The sequence below is a fragment of the Malus sylvestris genome, chromosome 3 (genome assembly GCF_916048215.2).
Source record: "Malus sylvestris chromosome 3, drMalSylv7.2, whole genome shotgun sequence".
NCBI classification, from domain to species: Eukaryota; Viridiplantae; Streptophyta; class Magnoliopsida; order Rosales; family Rosaceae; genus Malus; species Malus sylvestris.
The window spans coordinates 22,126,290-22,148,449 of record NC_062262.1 but is presented as its reverse complement, the minus strand read 5'-3'; the positions used below and the strand labels follow the sequence as shown (position 1 = coordinate 22,148,449).

The following is a 22,160-nucleotide window of genomic DNA, read 5'->3' as shown; positions in this document are numbered from 1 at the left end:
ATTTGAAGGGAGATAGTCGGAGAGACCTTTGGAGGCTAGGTTGATGAAGGTGGAGAGTCGAGAGGCATGCGCATAGCGTGGGGTGGGCCTGACATATGGGCTGTGTGCCTCAGTTGCTAAGACCTATGCGTGGAAGAAGACACGAATTGGGCTTTGAGAGCCAAGCCTAGACTTTGGACTTGACGCAGGCTTGGGCCTAGTGTTGCTTTGGAGTCCATGGCGCTTTCTGCCTTCTTTTATTGATGTTCGACCTAGACACACATATATATATTTCCTTTTTTTTTTAAGAAGAAGAAATTGTATTATTATTATTATTATTATTATTATTATTATTGTTATTATTATTATTTTGTAAATACATAATAACATGTGTATTCATCATTTTTTTAATAAAATAAATTTGTAATAAAATTGACCTTCATCAATGAAATTTAATCAAACCTTTTTTTTATGTGACTGAACTCGAAATTGAATGCTCGAGCTGCCTACGTACCCTTCCAAAGAAAGAGATCAAGTCAAAACGTAATTCAAATTAGCGATGAATTTAACAGTGATTTTGATGATGATTTTGATGGTGGTTTTGATGATGATTTTGCCGTATACAATTTATGCTCTTACGGGCCAGGAACGTTGATGTTGCCTTTTATGCTCGTGCAGACCAGGAGCATTTGGTGCCGTTTGCAGTTTCAACTCATGCAGACGAGGAGCTTGGGTTGTCGCTTTTTATGCTCGTGCAGACTAGGAGCTTAGTGCCATGCAGTTTAGGCTTGTGTAGGAGAGGAGCATCGTGTCTTACAGTTTAGGCTCGTTCGGACAAGGAGCTTGGTGTGTCGCCTTTTAAACTCGTGCGGATAAGGAGTATGGTGTGTCGCCTTTTAAGCTCGTGCGGACAAGGAGCATGGTGTCGTGCAGTTTAGGTTCGTGCAGTCGAGGAGCTTTGGTGCCATGTATAGTTTAGGCTTATGCATGCAAGGAGCTTTGGTTGTCGCCTTTTATGCTCATGCGGACAAGGAGCGTTGTTGGTTCGTCAAACGATTCGAGAGAGTTGTTCCTCGCAATCTTCATAGCAAGGAGCCTTGACTGAGTTGTTGAAGAAGTCTTCTGGGAAGATGTCACACATCGTGATGGGGATGGATGATCTTTGTGTCAAAGTTTCATTATCTCCAACACTTTCACATTGTTCTGGAGGTTGACAGGAGTTGATTTGCCCCCTTTCCCATTGGTGAACTTGTGGAATAGATGGTTACTGCCTGGAGAGGCGTTCCTCGCAATCTTTATAGCAAGGAGCCTTGACCGAGTAGCTGAATAATTTTCTGAGAAAGGAGAGATCGCGCATGGTCGATTTTTGTGTCGAAATTTCCTCATCTTCAACACTTTCACATTGCTTTGGAGGTTGGCGAAAGTTGCTTTGCCCCATTTCCGATGGGTGAACTTGTGGAGAAGTCATATGCTTCTTGTGCAGTTTCTTCGGAATGACATGAGTCCATCCTTCAACTTCACTTGGCTTGACTGGCATGGTTTTGGAGCATGCCCCCAGCAATTGAGGTGAAGATTTTGAGTTGACAAAGCTGGAAGTGACGTATTCTTCCGGGATTTCGTCTTCTTTGTCTTCTTGGGCCTCCTCTTCAGTGCGGTCTTCTTGGGTTTGTTGGTGTGAAGATTGGCCGGTGTAGGATATGGTGCGCCTCTTTACCTTCAGTGGTCCTTTTGTGTCGACCTCCAAAGCTGCTTGGCGCTTCATCCTTGAAGGAATCAAGCTTTGAACATCGTCTTTTCCTGCTAGACTGTCGAGCTTTTCTTCATTTGACGTTGTCTTCCTATTTCTAAAAGGCTTATTAATTTCTTCAAGTCTGTTCGCAGCCGACTGTTGCGGAGGAGATCTAGCTGTGCCACTTTGTTTCTTGGGTTTTGATAACTTTTCAAAGACAGATCTTTGCAATGTTGGCGTCTTAAGCCTTTTAAAGACGGAAGTTCGGTCTCGACCATTGATGCGATCAAGTGCCGAAATTCTAGGTTTTGAATGATTCAGCATGTCGAAGATTGAAGTTCGAGGGGCGGGTTTAGGCTCCTCTTTTGGCCTTGTGGCTTGTGGTTTTGGCTTCCTTTTTTTTTTGTAGGTCGCCGATGTCCACCCTTCCTTATCACCAGTAGATGCATCTTGGTTGCTTGGCCCCAGTGATGGTTGTGTAGGAGGTGCCGTGTGACTTGAACATTGACAGGAATGGTCATGTATGCTTCGGAGATGCACAGGATCGAGTGATCCAAACACGATAGTAGTAGTGTGTGCCGCAACTGTGTCTTCGAGGTCAAGCTCGATTTTCCCTTGTTGTGCTAGCTTCAGGATGAGATCTTTCAATACGAAGCACTTTTCCGTTGGATGACTTATGAAGCGATGGAATTTACAGTACCTTGGACTGTCAGTACGATTGATCTCTTCTGGCCGTCTGCACTCAGGTAAGTCGATCACCTTTTTGTCAAGCAAGTCTTTTAACATGGCAACCACATTAGAGTCAGGGAATGGATAAGTCTTCTCCTCAAGCTCCTTCAAAGTACGTCTACGTATCTCTTAATCACGAAAAGCTTCGGCTTGAATCGCCTTGCCTCGTGTAGAGATTTTGACGGGAGCTGTGTTGACCTGTCATTGCTTCCTTGATGGATTTCCACGTAGCCTTCTCCACCTTTCTCCCAAGAACTTTGTCGTTCTTTTAGTCAGCGATCGGTTCTTTCTTCCCATGATGGGCGATGCTCAACTCCATATCATGGGCGTGGATGGCTAACTCCTCGAAAGTCCGTGGTTTGATGCCTTAAATGATGTACTGTAATCCCCACTGCATGTCTTGAACACACATTTCAATCGATGAGGTCTCCGAAAGTCTATCTTTGCAGTCAAGACTTAGAGTGTGCCATCGGTTGATGTAGTCCACGACTGGCTCATCTTTCCATTGCTTCGTACTTGTCAGCTCCAACATGCTTACAGTGCGGCGGGTGCTGTAGAAACGGTTAAGGAATTCTCTTTCCAATTGCTCCCAGTTGTTGATGGACTCAGGCTCTAGATCTGTGTACCACTCAAAGGCGTTTCCTTTCGGCGAGCGCACAAACTGCTTAGCGAGGTAGTCTCCCTCCATTCCCGCTTTGTTGCAAGTTTCGACGAAATGTGCAACGTGCTGCTTTGGGTTTCCTTTTCTATCAAACTGCATGAACTTTGGTGGTTGATAACCTCTTGGCATCTTCAGGACATCAATCTTCTTGGAGTATGGCTTCGAGTAGAACAAGGAGGTATGTGAGCTCCATTCGTACTGCGCCTTGATGGTGTTGGTGATCATCTCTTGCAGTTGCTGGATAGAAAGAGATCCCATGAGTGCCGCTACTTGGTCTGGCTCTGGCTTCACATCGATTTTCTCCACCGAAGGCTCCTCTTCTTCGCCAGCTCCTCTCTTGAGTGGATCATTCTCTGGGTCGGGGTTCTCGCCGTCTTGTGGCTCCAGTCGGTTGATGAGTGCAGCGATTTGCAAGTCTTTTTCTTCCACAATCTGTGTTAGCCTTGCAATCGCTTCATTCATTTGAGCCAGTTGTTCTTCAACAGAGGTAACGCCGATGGTCATGACTTGTGCAACCAATATATGTGACTTTCCTTTAGACATCCAGGATGCTGACGAAGAACGTCGTTGGCCGCTTTGGGATGTCATATTGTTTGCCTCAACAGCATGCTTCGGTGCCCCCAGCGAGGTCAGGTTGATGACGAACTCACGCTTTTGATGCTTCTCTTGCTCCTTTAACAGCACCAACTTTGAAGTGGCATGTTGAGGAGCGGTTGTGGCACCAATGGATTATCCGTTCGCGGCAGAAGTGCTTAGGATCATTCCCTTAGTGGTTGCGAGAACGGCTTGTCCCTTGCTTGATGCCACTTTGATGTGTGTTTGGATTCCTTGAACGGACAAAGAGATTAGAGGTAGAGATGGTCCTACCAGGCGTGCCAAATTTGTAAACACGAAAAATTCTTGAAACGAAAGAGACAAGAATAACGTGCACAAAATAATATTTGTATTTGTGATTTAGGGGTTACAATCTCTCTCAAATTTGATCCTCTGATTCGATCTCCGTAAAGTGTTGATTTGTGAATGTGCGATTGATCCAAAAGGCCATTAGGCTTGATCTAAGGATGAACGCTCTTCAAGGGTCGTGGGCTTGATTTTGAAGGTAGATTTGAGCGGATCTTCAAGGAGCCATTGGGCTTTGATCTTGAGGATGAGCGTTTCTTCAAGAGCCGTTGAGGCTTGATCTTGAATAACGGTGATGAATGGATCTTCAATGGCTTTTGGGCTTGATCTTGAAGAACAATGATTGACGAATCTTCAAGGGCTTTTGGGCTTGATCTTGAATAACGATAATGAACAGACCTTTAAGGGCTTTTGGGCTTTGATCTTAAAGGACGGTTGGATATGTGGATTTGTCGACGTTGTTGATCCAAAGGGCCGTTGGGGCTTGATCTTAGAATGAACGGATGATGAACGATGAACACTTTCTTTAATGACCGTCGGGGCTTGATCTTGAATTGGTGGAAGTTCTTCAATGGGCCGTCGGGGCTTAAGCTTGATGAACAGCGGATGATCGGATCTTCAAGGGGCCATTGGGGATTGAGCTTGATGAATAGTTGATGAACGGATTCGTTGATGTTGTCGATTCAAAGGGGCCGTTGGGGCTTGATCCTTGAGAATGAACAGTTGATGAACGATGAACACTTTCTTCAAGGGGGCAGTTGGGGCTTGGGCTTGAAGGCGGATTTGGCGAAGAACGAAGAGAGTTTTTTCGATCATTCGGAATTTGCTTGAGAGCTTTAGAGTTTCAAAGCTTCAAGGTTTTGGTGTAATATCCATTGGTGAAATGAAATGAATGAAATTGGCTTCTATTTATAGAATTTTCCAAGGCCTAATTTTGAATATAATATTCTAGATGAAATAAGTCGTTTCTGCCAGGTGTTGACACGTGTCCTGTTTGATGATTTTTTCGACTCATTTCAATTTTTCGTCGAGTCACACATTACGTGTAAAATTTATGTAATACATGAGCATTGAAACTTTGATTTATCGGTCAACATTTATTTACCAAAATTTCGATGTTTACAATATTATGTGAAATAATATCTTGCAATTAACATGGCAATTAATCCTAAATTAAATAGGAAATTTGAGAGTTACCTTCTGAATAAGGATTTGATGAGGAGTGATGAAAGGGATTTGAATAAATACCATTTTGATAACCTTTTGACCCTTCCTTGATTGAGCTGCTATTGTCTGTTGGATGCGCGTAAGAATCCCTATGTGCTTCGAGGGTAATTTTGTCATTTTTACCCAAATATCCTCGTGTCACCTCCATAATTTTCTTGATTATTTTTTTATCCACAAATGCCTCCACACCATGTGGCTGGCTTGGGCCAGGGCGTTGGGGCACTTGGGTCTGGGTTGTTATGCCTGGGCTCGTGTGGTCAAGGAGGTGCATGCTTCTTGTTTTGCTAGGGTCGGGCCCATATACAAAGAGAGGAAATAGAGGCCTTGGGCTTGTCGGCCGCTAAGCTTGGCCCGTGCAAGTGAGAAACTAAGGGAAGCGTGGGGGCGCCTACCCCCATTTCCTACTAACTTGGGCCGAGATGAGATATGGACCAGGTTATAGGGCTTGGCGTGGCTGTTGGGCTCCTGCGGTCTTGGGCTGTGGTTGGTTAGTCTTTGGGCCGTAGGGTCTGATGCGTTGCTATTTTTCTTTTGTGTACATTCGTGTAATGATTATTCTTTGTGTCTTTGTAAAATTTCTTCCAGCATGTTTTCTTCAAGCCACAAATGTGATAATGGTGTGCCGTCATTGTATCGTCAAGGCGGTTTTTGAGTAAAGTGGGCTACTTCAAAGTTGCTCAATTCAAAATTAATTATGATGACTCATTCAGAGATTTCCTTGAAGCATGTAGACACGTTGTTCCATCCGGGGTGCGTGTGAAGCATGTCGAGGAGGGTAGCAGCCGTGAGCCATGTAGTGGGGCTTGGAGAACTATCAAGTTTCACCCCTACTACCTTGTGTTGGGATTTACTTGTCCCATGCCGCGTTTCTTCCAAAAAGTACTTTGCTCCATGAAGTGTGCCTCCGCTTAATGTTTTCCAAATGCAGACCGTGTGATGGTGATGTTCCTCAATCTAAGCCAATTTTTTGACCATGATCTGACTGTCAACGAATTCTGGTACTTCTTTGACATAGGCCATGTTGATGAAGTTGGGCAGCTGCGATTCGCCATAGGCTTTTCGATCATTCGAGCAAGAGAGATCATGATTGGACCAAAGAGACTTTAGTGATAAGTAGAGAGTAGGAGTTTGATTTTTCCCCTGAGCTGTGTGTTACGACGATTTTCATCACCGGTAAGTAGACCGCTTAGGCTTTAGGCTACTTTGTGCATTTGTTGAGCTGCCATTTGATTTGTTGATTATCCTCATCTGTCTATATAGATTCGAAATTTGGCTCAACTCCCAAGATTTCTCCAGATATGAAAAAGATGTATGTTGCTTTAGGTATCCCCACTGAGTACTGTGAATGGTGTTGGCTGCTTAGTCATTGTCCCTAGGAGAAAGGTGGGCTCCCCCTTAGAGAAGAGGTAAAACAGATCAAGGCGGATGCATTGGCTCATCCAATTGTTGTTGTGGAGCCTATTGTGAATAAAGGTGGAAATAAGAGATTTTCCCTACCTGCTTAAGAAATGCCGATTGAGAAAAAACCAAAGGCTTCCTCCTTTGCTCATGAGGGTCCATGCGCTGCAGAAAATGAGATTGGCTATTACATACCTCATATTCAAGATCTTGAGCGTGTTGTTTTCTAATCTTTGTTCTGTTGCTTACGCAAAGGATGAATAGTTGATTGCTGTTTATAATCAAGTAATCAACTTCAAGAAGATCGTCGATAGGCTTGAACCCCAAGTGTTGGAACTCAAAAGTGCGCTAAAGATCAACAAAAATCTGAAGAATGAAGTTGATGAGCTGCAACGCGTCCGCGTTGGTTTGCTCGAGGAGAACGAGTAGCTAAAGAGTGAAAAGGTTGGACTCGAGGTTTCCTTTGTTTAAAGTTAAGCTGATTTCTACAAGCTCGGTTATGTATATCATCTTTTTGGTGGTCGTCTGACTTTGAGTTTGCTGGGAAAGACTTCGAGACATTCTCTATTTCTCTGGAATACTTGCTTACCTTTACTTTTGAGGCTTTCATTGGTGAAGTAGTCAAGGAAGTTGGTGCCCAGGCTGGGGTAGCTGGGGGTAGAGCGTTAGATGATGTCGTTGTTGAGAATGTAGAGGCTGCTGAAGGTATGGCGATCGAGTAGTTGTGGGATGTCCAAGCTGCTGAAGAGTAGCCTTCTAGGTAGCCTTTAGGATTTTCTTTGTTTTCCTTGTTGCTTTTTCCTTTGCTTGAACTTCTTCAGCCTTAGCTATTTGTTTATCAATTTTGATAGAAAATTTAATAAACTTGCTTCATTCCCTTTTATTCATCTTCACTTCTTCGGCATATGTGCTACTTTTTTTGTAAACAAACAGGCTTACGTAGCCTATGCAGCCGTAGGTTTTAGTGTATAACTTTTGCAAAGTTCTTAGCCATAGGGTCGGCAGCAGGACGCCTTACTTATAGAAGCAGACGAGCCCGCGTGACCACTTGGTTGTTAACTTTGGCTTTCTTCAATCCTTTGAGTTGTGTGGCATACATCACAACATACTAAAGATTTCTGGGGCATGAAATTTACTAACCTTTCGTATTAAAAGTATGCGGTTGTATGGAATTTCGTAGGCAAAGGTCAGAGAGAACTCCTTGCTCTTTATGTAATTAATTCTATAGGTTGCGTAGCAAGTATCACAACACTTTAGAAATTTGTGAAGATCTTGAATGATCATTCTGCACATGGCAGAGATGAAGCTTATCGATTGCATAACATGTTGGTAGTGGATAGAGCTTCGTATATGCACGGTAATTGTTTAACCTTTCACAAAAATGTGCGATTGTATAAGTTTAGCGCGGCTTACTGCTCAAAGGGCAAGCCATAGACAGTTGATAGAAGCATATTTATGTGACTTAATTAGCTTGTTTCCTTGCATTTACATTGCTAGTACTTAGTAATTTTAGTATTTTAAGCTATTTTCGTGCAATTTCAGGTTTTAAGGACAAAGTATGCAAACATGTGCATTTTGGAGCCTTTTGGAGCAGTTTTGGGCATGAATTGAATAGCTTATGCTTGGAGCAATGTAGATGGACGAAATTGAAGACCAAAGCATGCTAGGAATCAGCCAAAGAGAGGAAGAAAAATTAATTCAAATCAAGGAAGGAAAAGGAATGCAAGAAGAAGAGGGATTGACTAAGTCCAAATTGCCTAATTTGGTCTTAACTTTCCTATTTCCAATCCATTCAATTTCCAGCAGCAAGGAGGCTTCCTAAATAATTTAGGACACTTAAATATAGGTCCTAGAAATCCTAATACCTGCCTAGGAAGTTGCCGCACCCAACCCTCCAGCTTACCTTTATTGCGGCACCAAATCTGCAAGGAAATCACATTCCCTTAATTTTCTAGTATTTGCCGCACATCACCTTACCTTTTCTCCTTTTAATTCTGATTTCTTACCTTTTCTTGGAGGATTTGGAAATTTAAACTTAGCCAATTTCAGTTCCAAACCGTGCCTTACCTTCCCCTATATATATATGTTATTGCCGCACCATTCTGAAAAAGACTCCACCCTTCACCATAACCAACCTATATCCATCCACCACCACAAATCACCACAAAAACCTTCACCCATCCCTTGTGCCACAGCAAAGAAGAAGGAAGGAGACCCTTAGACGTGCTTGCCATTCAAGACGTTGGATTGTTGGAGCGTTTCTAGGTGTTTTCATTCTTTGTTTTTAATGTCTAAATTTATGTATCTTTGTTTTGTGGACATGAGGAACTAAGCCCTTCTTGGCTAGGGGTGTAATTCCTACGATAAGTTCCTAAGAAGGGCGCAATTTTTTTTGAAGTGCATGAGTGTTCAGTTGTTGTAAGCATGCAGCCGAGCTAAGTTGTGAATAACTTTTGAATTTTTCATTGAAAAACGAGTTAAACGAATGAACACTTAGCTGTAAGGTAGGAACTGCATAACAACTGGATAGTCCTCGACTTGCAGGGTGGTGCCTATCGAGCTGTTTGAATCTTCGAGTTTTAATGTTGCGGGAGGTAACACATGGTACTTCCTCAAATTGTAGTCGTTCCATTGCTTTTTTATCTCTTTGTCGTTCATGGTGGCGATGGTGTAACTACCCTTGCTGCCTACTCTGCTAATCTTGTACAAACCTTCCCTGATGGGATCCATATTTTTTAAGTCTTCTCTACGGGCAGTGATGAATGCTTTTCTTAGGACTAGATCTTCAGGCTGCTCGATGAATGGCAGTAGAGTGCTGATACTTGACACCACCATTATCTTGAAGCTCTCACTCCCCTCTACAAAATCCAACCAAGAACCACCTTGATTAGCCACCGTATGTGGCGGTGTAAGGCCATAAAAACCTATGAAAACCAATGGTGCTCTAGCCACCCTTTTCATTTTTAGGTGACTCGACAAAGCGATGACTGATCCCACCACTTGGGTTTTGTATCCCATCATCCCAAGAGTAAATCCCGACTAGCTTTGATCCTGTTGGACCACTATGGGCGACGAATCAACACCTAGAAGCTTTAGGCACCCGCCTATTGAATCAGCGGAATTAACCCTCTTCCGTCCACTTTTGGACTTCGTGGCAGGTATAAAACTTATTCCTCTTGTTGAGCTCTATCTTCTTGTAAATTTTGGTAAAATTTGGAGTTCGCTGAAAAAGTGGATTTCTACGGCGCATGGGGGAGAATCTGTTTACATGGATTTTGGACAGCAGGACATCCTTGATGTCCTAAGCCCATATCCAAAGTCCGTTTGTTGAAATTTGATGCGATGATTCGAAATTGATGACCATTCAACCGTTGGATCGTCACCAAACTTTGAGGCATTATAGTACATAATATTTAAGAACCTTAGGAACTTACAGATCGAGAATCTAACGTATGGATATTCTTGAATTGTGTTGATGCACAAAACCGGAGGTCTTGGAACAACGTGAATCTGCATGTAATGTAAATAACACAAGATGTATCGTGGTTCACCCCAATGTTTGGGCTACGTCCACACTGATGTTAATATATTTCTGGAGGCCAAAGGCCTATTTTGATGGATCTCTCTCTAGCCTCAACCTTCGCCTCAAATTGGCTCTCCCTGTGAAGAGAGTGATGAGTCCCTTTTATAGAATAAGGGCTCCTTACTTATTACATATTTGCCCTTCACTTATTGCATAATTACATTTAAGTCCCCCGAGTATTTATACGAGGTCTAAATACGGAGGCCCTAAATATGGTATAAACAGTAGTCCCCCAAGTCTTCAGTCAAGAGAGTCTTTTGGCTGGAAACTTGAAATCCAATCCATGTACGAGCCGAAGTGGCTAGATGTCTTGAACCAGTACTCAACCTTAGGCAATGCTCAACATAAAGCAATACTCGGCTAGAGGTATCACATGTTACGAGACTGCTCAGCTGGAGACTTCAAATCCAATCCATGTACGAGCCGAAGTGGCTAGATGTCTTGAACCAGTACTCAACCTAAGACAATGCTCAACATAAAGCAATACTCGGCTAGAGGTATCACACGTTACGAGACTGCTCAGCTAGAGGCTATGCTCGTTGCGAGGCTGCTCGGCTAGAGGCTATGCTCGCGGCGAGGCGTTTGCTCGGCTGGAGGCGATGCTCGTTGCGAGGCGGCTCGGCTAGAGGCTATGCTCGCTACGAGGCGGCTCGGCTCGTGGTATTCCTCATTGCAAGTATCTATTTTATGTCAACATGCACTCAGTATAAGTTTATTCTCGACATGACTCGGGTCCGCTTGTCGAGTTCGCATATTGGGTCTATGCGTCGGATCTGCGGATCTGGTCCGCAAGTCGGGTCTTTAAGTCGGGGCCATACATAGGGTCATCGAGTTGGGGCTATCTGTAGGGTCATCGAGTTGGGTCCATGCACATAGGTGTCACAATAAGTAAATGTCCGAGAAAGTGGGTGTCCGGTCAAACAAGAGATCACCATGAGCACATGGCTCATCAGTCTATAAGTTGGTAGACTTCTTTAATCAGCAACAATGTTGATCAGTGGATCTAGTTGCTCAATAATTCCTGACAATAAATGATAGTATAAGTACGACTGTATAATGAATAAATCAAATTGACAAAGTTTGTCAAGGCAAAATATTGTACTATGTGCCTTCTATAAATAAATAATTTATTCAGTCGTTTGGTAAATGATTTGTATCATATATCAACAATATATTAGGTATTGCCTAAATGTGTGTGTATATATATAATCATGAATAAATGATTTATTCAGCTGTTTGATAAATCACATGTTGTATAAATCAATAACGTGGTATAAATCATGTGATATCAGAAATAATATTATTTAATCATAAGTCATCATGACATAAAAATTAATAAAATTATTATTTTATAATTAACCATCATGACACAAATAAAATAATAATTGAGAAAACATAATGATGTTTCTTTCATGGCCGACAATATCAAAGTGAAAAGTAGAGACTTCATAATAAAAGTGCTCTTATCTTGAGTTTTACCGTGGCTTTTTTCTGTTAGACAGATGGATAATGGGTATATATTATACCCTGTAATATTAATAATAATATTTGTAATAGCTTTTTGGAAAATGGGATGCATGATGAAAGTTTCACCCTTTTTTTATCATAAGTTGGTGGGTGATAATAACATATTAAATATAAAAAAACAAAGTTCTTATCTTTTGCATGTTCTCATGTAGAAAGTGACCCTGATGAATATGGCAGACAAGGAATGATGGGATTTGCTTTTGCTTTCAGCCTGGTTGTTGAGAAAATGGACTCGAAGGAAGAGTTGATGATAACGAAACTGGAGGCTGACCCAACCACCAAACTTTAGCTTTTCTGGAGAGAGAAAGTGAGGGTCGGAGTTCCCAGAAACTCACTGTCCTCTACTATTTGGGGAGGGTCTTCGGATAGGGCCAGTTCGACACCCTTTACCTCTACACTGACATCTCCTCTAGACACCCCTACACCTATAAGTCCATCAATTTCCACATTCCACAAGATTTCTCCAACCAAACATCTCAGCCCATCACTGCCGTAGCTTCTCCTCACAAAACTCATGAGCCAGAACCCTATTTCAAGCAAGCTCCCGAGCAGGAGGATGATATCGTCGAGATTTGCAGGCTGGCGACCGTGAGGAAGAGAAAGGTGACGAAGATAGCGGAGGACAACGAAGAGGTCTGCGGCACCGACATTGTTCTTCAGCAACCTGTAGTCTTTATGGGCGTGATCGAGTTTGTGCTGCTGCTAGTTGCTGGAGAATGGTCATCGTCACCTTCCAGCTGGAGTCGAAGAGCTTCTGTATTGATCTCGTCCTGCAACTCTCTTACACAGCATCTCTCTCCCTCGTGAGCAGCTCGTTAGGTCCCAATCGAACAGATCCGCTTCTGTACTGTGATGGTTGGACTTTTGGACATCCACCTCCTGCTTGTTTCTCTCGATGAGAAAAGAATACCAAGTTTGCAGCGGCCATATCTTTGTTGCAGGTCTACCCTTTCAGTTGGACATTTATGTCAGGTAATTCTTCCACTCACTGCATTTTTCATTTGGTAGCACTTCTCTTGTCTGAAAGCTTCCATCACTATACTGAAACTAGATTTATTTGTACATAGTATGTAGCTCTTCGAACCGCTTCTCAAGCCGAAGAAATTGAAATATACTTGGTGAAAGAGCTACATGCCGAATTCGGTCATTCAACTGCCATCAATATTAAAATTTCCAAATCTCTTGTTCTAGGTTCAAGCAAAGAAAAATTGCAACTTTTAAAGGAGGAAGAAACTTTGGTAGAACTTAGGGATGAGAAAGTGGCTCCGTGGGTTGGGTGGATTCTGTCTTGCAGTTGCAGAGAGAGACTGAGTGAGAGAGGAGGTGGCTCTGTGGATTTTCTCGAAAAGTTTTGGGTTCCTGGTTTCTGCAGATTCACGGTGGAGGTGAAAAAAATGAAAGAGAACCGACATAACTTTTCGTGTCGATTCCCACAGACGGCGCCAAATGTTGATGCACAAAACCGGAGGTCTTGGAACAACGTAAATCCGACCGTGAATCTGCATGTAATGTAAATAACACAAGATGTATCGTAGTTCACCCCAATGTTTGGGCTACGTCCACACTGATGTTAATATATTTCTGGAGGCCAAAGGCCTATTTTGATGGATCTCTCTCTAGCCTCAACCTTCGCCTCAAATTGGCTCTCCCTGTGAAGAGAGTGAGGAGTCTCTTTTATAGAATAAGGGCTCCTTACTTATTACATATTTGCCCCTTTACTTATTGCATAATTACATTTGAGTCCCCCGAATATTTATACGAGGTCTAAATACGGAGGCCCTAAATATGGTATAAACAAATTGGATTTGCAAGTTAGTAAATTAAAATGTCAACCGCCACTCGAATGTTGCGATTGACGAAGATCCAACCGTTGGATTAAAATGAAATTTTAGTATGTTGTTCTAAAAGAATAATGTGAAATATGAATGGCTTGATCCCTTAGTAGGGTATATAGGCAATCTTACGAGAAGGTTAGATGCAACCATAATAAAATACCTGAGATTAATCTTTTAGTGAAATTTGCTAAGAAAATGAATTTAGGGCATATTTTAGTAATTAGCTTTTGAAATTAAAAATTTCAGGTCATTACAGAAGTGTTCATTCGTGGCTAGACCCGTAAGGAGCATCATCCACCTCACATATGAGTAAGCAGTAGGACAAACAAAGAGAAGCAATCACTAAATTCGGCTCAAGTTCAACCGGCAGCCTGCGAGTAATTCGTTCGCCTGCTAGGAACATACCACATGCACTGTAGCCACGAGATAGACGAGTCAAATACATGGAAGAGCAGCCTAGACCAGCAGGACACAGTCAGGGGCAACCGAGCTACCCCAACAAAGGTAAATTCAGGAAGAAGTATGGCTCATGGCCGAATTCAGGCACTCTGAATAGACATGACCAAAATAAGCAGGTCACCCTTCACGGACGAGATCGAGCAGGCAAAGCCTCCACACAAGTTCGGCATACCACATTTCACAACCTTTAAAGGAGATGGCGACTTAGATAGGCACCTAAAGTACTACCGAAGTGCAATGATCCTCTATCAGAACAATGACGCTCTCATGTGTAAGAAATTTACCACCATTCTACAAAACGAGTACAATGCAAAGAAGGCAAAGATAGTTGGATACAACGACTTAATCGCTAGTGCAGCCTTCCAAAAAGAACTCTCAACGGATCACCAGCTATTTAAAGAATTGATCATGAAAGAAGACTTAACTATGGCAGACTCATTTGCTCTAGCAGATAAGCATGCATTTTAGGATGAGGCTCAGCAAGTAGACAAGGCACCCGAACAGCTTAAAAAGGAATTGACAGTAGCTCAAAAGAAAGAGGACGGGAAGTAGTATAATAACAAAAGCAGGCAAAAGGCCAAGCGTAGTGACCAATCTCCAACTAAATGAAGTCTGACACCTAATAACTACTTTAAGTTCTCTATCCTGATCCACCAAATCATCTTTAACATTAAAAATCAACCATGGTTCAATCTGCCGAGGCAATTAAATGGAGATACCTCCAAGTTGGACCACACCAAGAACTGCACATTCCATTGAGGTCCCAATCACATAACTGATGACTGCTACACTTGGAGGAACAACCTAGAAAAGCTGGTGAAAAAAGGCAAGGTCGATAGATACCTAGACAAGCTAACCACGCATCCTAGAAGAAACACAGACGTCGACGAAGAGCCGTCGACCAAGACAATTCGAATCAATGTCATTTTTGCCAAATCCAAGCACTTAAGGGCCACTCAACTTGGACCCATCGTTGACTTCACTAAGCAAGATGTTGAAGACGTCGACTTCCCACATGACGACGCACTAGTGGTATTTATCCAACTAACCCATGCTGTAGTCGACATAATGATGGTTGACAATGGAAGTGCGATCAACTTACTTCAGCTCTCAGTAATTCAAAAGATGGGTCTAGAAAGCACAATCATACGTCAAGCGAAGGTACTTACCGGATTCAACGAACACACCTCGACTGCCATTGGCAACATTACATTTGACATGAGAACACCATCAATTGTCTCAAAGTAGATGTTCACAATAGTAAACGACTCGTCTCCCTACAATAGGATTCTAAGGCAACCTTGGCTGATAAAGCTGGATGCCGTAACCTCCGTGAAGTATCAAAAATTTTGATTTCACATCCCGAGATGAGGAGACAGAGAAATCAAGTCTGACAAGGTCACATCTTAACCATGCACTGTGCAAGTACTGAAGAAAACAAAAAAAAAGTCTGTTGTCGCGTTGATTTGGACGTCATTTTCTTGATCAGTCTACTGTAATTGCTATTTGGTAACTTCGTCGCCCCTTTGGGCTACAAAGGTCCAAAGGGGCGACGAAGTTACCAAATAGCAATTACAGTAGGCTGATCAAGAAAATGACGTCCAAATCAACGCGACAACAGACGAGACGGGATGAAAACCCGAAGAAGACATCGAACATATCATTCTTGATCCCTAACAACCGGAGAAGACTGCTAGAATTGACTTACGTCTGATCCTAAAGGAAAAAGAAGAACTCATGGCTTTCCTTAGAGAAAATCGTGACATCTTTGCATGGTCACCTTTCGACATGCCCGACATCGACCCTAAGATAGCTTGCCACAAGTTGCACGTCGACCCCGTTGCCAAGACCTTGATCCAAAAAAGAAGACATTTCTCACTTGAACACATGGCGATCATTGAAGCAGAAATCGATAAGCTACTAGAGGCCGGGTTCATAGAAGAGGTAGCACACTTAGTATGATTTACCAACGTCATTCTAGTAATGAAGAAAGATAAAGGCAAATTGAAGGTTTGTATAGACATAGACCTCAACAAAGCATGCCCGAATGATCCTTATCTAGTTCCCCGAATCAATTTACTAGTAGATTCAAATTCTGGGAACCAGCTGCTCATTTTCTTGGACGCATACTCCAGCTACAACCAAATAGTTATGCATAAGCTCGATAAAGAGAAAATCACATTCATGATCGAGCGAGGCACCTACTGCTGCAAAGTCATGACCTTTTGGCCTCAAGAACACGATTTTCCAAAGACTGGTAAACATGATGTTTAAGAAGCAAATTGGAGTAACCATAGAAGTCTACTTCGACGACATCATGGTGAAGAGCAAGTAGCGATCAGACCACATTGGCAACTTGGTAGAAACTTTCGACTTTCTCAGAAAGTACAAGATAAAGCTCAATCTCGCCAAATGTACGTTCAGAGTATCTTCAGGTAGATTCTTAAGGTACCTAGTAACCCAACGATGAATCGAAGTACATCTCAAGCAGATCTGAACAATCTTAAGAAATGAAGCCTCTAACTACCTTAAAGGAGATCTAAAGCTTGACCGGACAAGCAGCAACGCTCAACCGCTTCTTCTCGCGGTTCACTTATCGATGCAAGTTTTTTTTCAAAGCAATGAAGAATGCATAAAGAGAAAAATAGGATGATGAGTGTGAAAGAGCTTTCCAAGACTTGAAGAAGTATCCCACATCGTCTCCCTTACTATCCAAGCCAGAAATAGCGGATGACTTGTACATCTACTTGGTAGTTTCAAAAGTAGTAGTGAGTTTTGCCCTCATACCATATTTTCAAGCTCATAAAGTCATCATCATTGTGGATGCAAATTTTCACCTCTTCGATCTTGGACGATTTTGCACCTACAAAACAACTAGCACCTTAGGTTAAGGCCAAAAGCCTTACGTGCCCACGATGAATAGGGGGGCTTTGGCCGAAGAACCTCCGATGCCAAAGTTAGAATTTTAGAGAGAAATAGTGTTTAGAGTGTTTTGGAATTTTTGCAAGAGGTTTGGAATGAGTGTTTGGTAAAAATGGGTGACTATTTATAGGACTAAGTTGGTCCACTTTTTCAAGAAAATGGCCGGCCCCTTTGTGTGTTTTTTGGTGAATTTTGTGGTTTAATTAGTCACTTTATTGGCTAACAAAATATGATAGAAATAAATAGGAAGTTACCAAATTGAATGACTAGCTTTATTTGGGTAATAAAGTGGAGGAAATCAGAAAAGGTAAGGAAAAGAAGGGAGGGAATGTGGCCGGCTACTAGGTGGGAGTTTTAGGTTTTATTTTAGGTTTAATTAGCCAATTAATTGGCTAATTAAATATGAAAGGAAATGTTTTAGTACTTTATGGTATTGATTGGCTAATAAAAGGGAAGAAATGATGGAAAAGGTAGAAAAAAGGTGATGGATTAGGTTTTGAATGGGATAGCCGGCCCTATACTATTTTTTAGGTTTGAGTGTATGTTTCAAATTGATAATTAAGGGATGATTTTAGGAGATATGGGAAGAATATATTATTTAGATAATTAATTAACTAAATAATATATTAGAGAAATTAAGTTTTGGAAATAATTACCTAAAATAAGATAATTTGGAATTGGTTACCTCTTCTGGAGCATTTTTGAATTGGTTGAGGATGATTACCCACTACTTGCGTGTAGGAATCCCGGTATGCCTCAAGGGTATTTTTGTCCTCTTTCGTTCAAAAGTCCACGTGTCGCCTAGTGAATATTTTTGGCTCCACAATCATGACTCAGTATCCTCTACGATCAATCCTACATAATCTAGATGATTCACAATGAGTAATGAAATGAGTGTTGGAACTTAGCCAATACGACTTAGTCTTCCGACCCCGCATAGCGATAAAGGCCTAAACCTTGGCAGAATTCATAGTAGAATTCACACATAGCCTAAGTGATGTAATAGTGCGACTCAACGACACCATAGGCAATCAAGCACACCCTAGCCATACCTCCTCACCCGATGAAGACTTTTGACAATTGCATGTTGACGGCGCATCCAACTACAAGGGTTTCAAGAGTAGGCGTGGTCCTTATCACCCTAGACGGTTCGATGCTCGAATAGGCGATCACTCTGGGCTTCAAAGCATCCAACAACGAAGTAGAGTACGAAGCCTTACTAGCAGGCCTCCAAATGGCAAAAGACTTGGCGGTGAAAAGGCTTGCAATTCATTCCAATTCTTAAATAATCAACATCCAGACTAATGAGGAATACACGGAAAAACATCTGAAGATGGCGCAATACCTAAAGAATGTACGAAAGTAACTTCAGGTGTTTCATACTTACACCTTCACTCAAGTTCTATGGGCAGACAACGCCTTCGACCACCAACTTAAACGCTCTATTTCGGTGGAGTATCTAAAGTCTGGACAAACCAAGCATAAAGGCAGAGCCAATAACCGAGATGTCATATGATAATACAACTCCAAACTGGCAATATTCCATTATAAACTACCTGGTCAATGACACATTCCCCATGAAAAGATTGGAGTCTAGAAAACTTCAAATGAAGACAGCATACTACTATATGTGGAATGGCATTCTCGTCTGAAGATCCTACATTGGACCACATCTCCAGTGCCTAGCACTTCCCAATAACCTAAAAAATGTTTTAAGTTCAATCCATAAAGGCGTTTGTGGAAATCACTCTGAAAGTCGATCCTTAGCATATAAGGCTCTTAATGCAAGCTACTACTGGCCTACTATGCATCAAGACGCTAAGGAGTTACAAAAGTACGACTGTTGCTAATGTTACAAGCTGGTACCAATGCTGCCTGCCAGCGAACTATACCCGCAGAGGAGTCTTTGGTCGTTCATGCAGTAAGTAATCTACCTGGTAGGGCTAATGTTGCACGCGACTAGGGCAGATGCATGATGATTATGGCAACTAACTACTTGACTAAATGGGTGGAAGCAGAGCCTATGATAACCATAACTCAGATGGACATAGAACACTTCATATAGAGGAACATAATATGTCGATTTAGCATCTTTCAATCTATCATCACCAACAACGCCCCGCAATTTGTAGGCAAAGATTTGGTGAAGTTCTTAAAAAAATATGGCATCAAGCAGCACATGTCTATGTCGAGGTATCATCAAGGCAATAGGCAGGTCGAAGCATCCAACAAGACGATTATCTACTACCTCAAGAAATCTCTCTCCGACAAAAAAGGAAAATGGTCAGATGAACTTCCTGGATGTCTATGGGCTTATTGCACAACCAAACGATGAGCAACCGGTGAGACTCATTTCTCATTGGCATTTGGTTCAGAAGCAATCATTCATCCCAATGTCATCGTTCCACTTGAGTTGCCCTGAATCGACCTTGAAAATGGGGGTTTTTCTCGGTTATTTGGGCCTCTTCACCAGGTTTCCCTAAGTAGAAACCTTCTCATTTTAGGCTAACTAATTATAGACTCCCTACTAATAGTAAGTCCATATGTCTAAAAAGTATCACTACTTCTGAGGCTTGTAACTTCTCTGTTATAACTCGGAATTAGGATTCGTTTGCACTTACGCTATCGTAAGGTCGTCCTCTATTCAAATATATTTAGAAATATGATAAAGTATATGAGGATAAAATACGTCCTCATAAAATTACGTTTAGTCAACGAGAGACATTTTCGTCTTTTCATTTTCCGATAAAAAATTTCCACATAATCATATATTTAAAATTTTTCAGGGTATTACAACTTCGCCTGGAAGGTTGCTCATGTTGATTATCGGAGTTTGGCCCTAACCATGAAAGTATGCTCGTTTGTGAGCCTAACCAAGAATGCACGTTCATTCGTGCGCTAAGATAAGAGTATACACTATCTCAGGGGCCCAGTTAGGAGTGTACACTGCCAAAATGCTCGGTTCGTGACTAGTCGAGTGGCTACTTGCCGGGACATTGCTAGAGAGGTTTGTCGTCTGCCTTGTCCTACTTTGGGACACATCATTTGGGGCATGCTACATCTTGCAATAGCTAATTCACTAAGGTCGTTTGCTGCATAAGGACATTTGTTAACTCTATGACTTGTCGGGACAAGTGTTGTTCGTCATTTGGGTTAGAAGAGCTTGGACGATATACATATCTTTAGGATATGTCAAATTTATGGAAAAATGGGATGAAAAAACACCTGGTTCAATCGTCAGTCCAGAAATCTAAAGTTGGGACGGTTAAATCGATCCTGGACCAATTTGGGCTGCTAGGAGGGCCACATATGTAGGCTGGATCGCGAAAGCGAGTCGGGTCACGGAGCGGGGCGGGCCTGCTATTGTGCGACGTGGGATTGGGCTTGGCGCTACAAAGTGGCGCGGGCCTAGGATTGGCGTTGCTCTGTGACTTGGGCCTGGACATGCCAAGCTGCAGTTGATGGCGTCTAGGACTGGGCTTGTTCTTAGGCCTGGGTTGCTGCAGTGGCAACAAGCTGGGCTATTTACACCTCTTGGGTCATGCTGGGCTCCTTTATGGCACATGCCTGGGCTCGTTGCTACAAAGTGGCATGAGCTTGGGCTTGCAGTTGTAAGGTGACACATTCACCGTGGGCTTGGGTTTTGCCGTAGGCTACCACGGTGGTTGATGCCGTTAGCATAGCCACGGTGGTGCCCCATGTGGGTGGTGCCGCTCTTCTTGTCGTCGCGTTGAGCCTCGTGGATCATTGTGGTGAGGCTACGTCACGATCTCTATCACTTGGTCTAAATCCTTGAACGTAGGAAGTTTCGTTCATTGTGATTTCTGAATTTCTCGCCATCGTACTTCTCTTTTATGTTTATTCAAAGCACTTTATAAAAAATTCTAGGAATAAGAACGTACGAAAAATCTACGAATGAACGAGAAATGAGAAACTTTGAATGCAAGAGTCTTCTTTGAGTGTGTGAATCAAACTCTCAATGAAAGCACCAATTTGTGGATGCAAATTTCCTCCGTCTTCTCCTTTGATGAAAATGCATCTACAAAATAATAACACCTGAGATTAAGGCCAAAAGTCTCACATGCCCATGATGAATTGGGGGGCTTTGGCTGAAGCATCTCCGATGCTAAAGTTAGAATTATAAAAAGAATGTGTTTAGAGTTTGTGGGTAGCAAATGACCTACCGTTTTAATAGGGTAATATGGCTATTTATAGGGAAGTGGTCGGCCTTATTTGGAGAGTAGTGACCGACCATATATGGTGTGATTGGGTGATGTGATTGGGTGAATAATTGCCAGATATTATGTGAAATAATATATTGCAATTAACATGGCAATTAATCCTAAATTAAATAGGAAATTTGGGAGTTACCTTTCGAATAAGGATTTGATGAGGAGTGATGAGAGGGATTTGAATAAATACAATTTTGATAACCTTTGACTCTTTCTTGATTGTGCCGTTATTGTCTGTTGCATGTGCATGAGAATCCTGGTGTGTCTTAAGGGTAAATTTGTCATTTTCACCCAAAAGTCCACGTGTCACTTCCATAATTTTCTTGATTATTTTTGGCTCCACATCAAGTATCGAAGTAGAACGATTTCCAGCCTACAAAAGATAAGTATTTTATTGTATTTGGTTTATTTTGTTTAATAGATTGTGGTACTAATATTGTGATAATACTAATATTAATTTTATGTGATTTGTTGTAGAAGAAGTAACATCCACATGGTCAATATTTCCAACATCCTTAATGGAGTTAGTTGTATTAGCCCACATAAAAACCCCAATCAACATATTCTCGTAATAAACCCCAATCACAATCCATCTTCTCCGATACCGCATCCATTGCCCCTTGAATTGTCTTAAAATCTGATGTCACGATCTTGTTTATCTTTTTCATCCCTCGTGGATTTCTTAGTTCACCACACACCGAAAACACCTTCGATATCGCTGCCAACGCGAACTTCACCGAATTGACACAATCGCCCAAAGCCACTGGGATCTGGGACCTCAGAACCTCCAATTCTATTGTGATTATAGCAATAAATAGTTTAGAGACAAGGAACCATTGTAAATTTAATGGCCCGTGCTGTTCAATCCTTTGTTAACTCTCCTATCTTCTTTCTTGAAGAAAGAATAGAATTCCCTTTCTCATTCTTTTAAGGTTGTGAAGGTACCACTCACTTTGTGTTTTTTCTTCTTTTTAAATAT

General features: G+C 42.0%; 1 pseudogene; it reads right to left on the bottom strand.

The window, feature by feature from the left end:
- Window positions 1-22,160, bottom strand: part of LOC126617065 (protein pleiotropic regulatory locus 1-like) — a 42,013-nt pseudogene that overhangs the window by 19,273 nt on the left and 580 nt on the right.